Here is a 2,541-nt window from a genome sequence, read left to right as displayed (position 1 = left end):
GGCTAGATGAAGGCTCCTTGTCAATTTTCCCTGCGCTCAGGCTACCTGTTCCACCGGAAGGACTGGGGAGATTCAGATTATTTGGGAGACCTGGATCAGTATTAGGTTTTCAGAGGTTAGCGGGATACAGAGGTTAGCGGGGTTCTTGATGGTGGAATTGTTTATTTGTGACCCGGCCACCTGGGCGACTACGTAGGCATGGTACAGGAGGCAGGAGTTCCCTCTGTCCCCATTGCGCTTTCCGTAATCGAAGAGCGGGTAGATGCCGGCCAAGCAAAGTGCTCGAAAGAGTAGCTGGGACGCCCACGCTGGAAGCCTGGAGAGGCAAGTTGCGAGTTCGCAGGGCTTGGGAGTTTTTTGCGGCGGAAGAAGCTGAATCTAGGGGCTGAGTCCCCGGGAAGGGATGGCCGCCTCTTAGCTTTCGCCAGGAGATTATCCTGGAGCCCAGCGGCCGAGATTGAGAGCTCTTTCTGCGGAACCTGCCTCCGGAGTAAAATGAGCAAAGGGACCGCCACGTCCTCACCTAGCTCCCAGCGACCTTTGGGGCGGGCCGGGGACAAGCCGGAGGACTAGGCTTCTCCCAGAGCGCGGCTGTCTTTCCAGGAAAGACCCAAGTGCGCGATGTCGGCCCTCCTGCTCTTCATCTGAATTGTCCTTATGTGGCCATTTCTGTTACAAATTTCAGATTTTTCTACTAAAAAAGGATGGGTTAAAACAGCTGAGAGCGCGCCTGCTCTTTCCCGCCCTGGGTTCTACATCTCTCCAGCCGCCCACCAGACTGCATCTCCAATCTGGGAGCTATCCCCACCTTGGGAGGGTGGGGCAACAATGTTATTCTCGTTTCCAGATAAGGAAACCAACGTCCCTAAAACTTGACGTTAAATGGTCCCAGGTTCCTGAGCCTCAAAGCTAGGACTATTACCTAGGTCACCTAAAAATTTTTGTTCTTTCCACTCCCCCAAGGGTGATTCTGTTAGCCTCGCAGGCCCTTCTCTCACCCGTCATTTGAAGTCATCGACCCCGAGGCAGCCCCAACAGTTCTGTGCGGGCCTGCGCGCACCGCCCTCACCGTGCGCGCCAGGCATCTCACCTCAGCCAGGCAGGTGCAGAGGTGACGGGCGCGGCAGCCGCGGTTCGTCCGGCCGAGGGGCAGGAGTAGGCTGGCCGCCGCCTTCTGCTGCCCGCAGGCTGAGGGGGCAGGGGAGGGGGAACAGGGCTGGGAAACTGCCGTCAGCGGGTCCCGGCCCCGCCTCCCGAACGCAATGTCCAGGAAACCTCAGAACTTTCTATTGTCTGAGAAGCTTCACTGAACAAATTGTCCCTAAAACTATAGAGCTGCGAAGAGCGGATCAGGGCAGGTTCTAGTGTGGCCCTGTGCCCCGGAGCCTGCCTGCCATAAAGTGTGACCGGAAGCCCCCCCCCGCCCTCCCCCACTATCAGGACCACGCAGGAGAGAAGAGCGCGGCGCCTTAGTGCCGCCCTGCGCCGTGGTCGGGAAGCCGAGCAAGCGGTGTCGACGCCCCAGGAGCAGGGGGATCCAGGCCTAAACTCATGGGTTCCGAATGGGCAAGGGAGCAGAATCAAGCATCGGTGGGCGCTTGTAGAAAGCGCATCTGTCTTGGAACACCCTTACCAGGGTACCCAACCCCAGCGCAGGCCTTGCAAGGAGAGATTGAATTTGTCAGGATTCCCCACTCTAGAAGGTGGCTTGTGGTGAAGCTTCACCCTTCCTGGTCTGCACAGAAGTCAGTCAGTCTCTCTCTCTCTCTCTCTCTCACACACACACACACACACACACACACACACACACACACAGAGCACCCTTAACCTCACCCCGCGCGCTTGTGGGGAGATTCCCGAGAGGGTCAGGGAATCTCTTATTTTTCTCACCACCTTGGGTGAGAAACCGGCTACCTCCTCTCAGGAAACACCCGCATGTGGGTGTGGACCAGTGGACTCACTGGAACATTGACTCACGACCTAACCTTGCACAAGTCTCTTAATTGCAGAGACCACATTCCTATTTTGTCCAACTGGGGTGATTGGGGCAGCCTAAAGTTTCCTGGGAATGGTCCACTATGTGCTTGGGTGCCCACTTAGAGTACATCTGACACGTGTGCACAACTATATTTGAATCCGACCACCTGGCCACGCTAACACCAGTGCACAGACCTACACTGTCTTTCTGTCCCTCCGGCTACTTTCCCTGCTTGCTGTTTCTGCAAGTTAATCACTATTTGGGGTGATTAACGACCCCAAATAGTGTAAGGAATTCGACTTCTCAAGCTCAGCATTTTCAATTCCTTAATTTGTCCCTGGGTGACCGTTAGCAATTGTGGCTGTAGATCACATGGGGCAGACCAGGTAGAATGAGCAGCTGATTCAACACTGTTGAGTTGGGGTTTGGTTTTGTTTTTTTAAAGGCGACTCAGAAAGTAGCCCCTGGAGAACTTCAAGAAGGCAGCAGTCTGCAGGCTGTGGAGGTCCCTGCACTAAGATGCCTTTGGGCTGTCACCACTCTCGTTCTTTATAAATATTAAA

Source organism: Pongo abelii, chromosome 1 (genome assembly GCF_028885655.2).
Source record: "Pongo abelii isolate AG06213 chromosome 1, NHGRI_mPonAbe1-v2.0_pri, whole genome shotgun sequence".
Lineage (NCBI taxonomy): Eukaryota > Metazoa > Chordata > Mammalia > Primates > Hominidae > Pongo > Pongo abelii.
The sequence above is the reverse complement of the archived record's forward strand: the minus strand, read 5'-3'. Positions refer to the sequence as shown.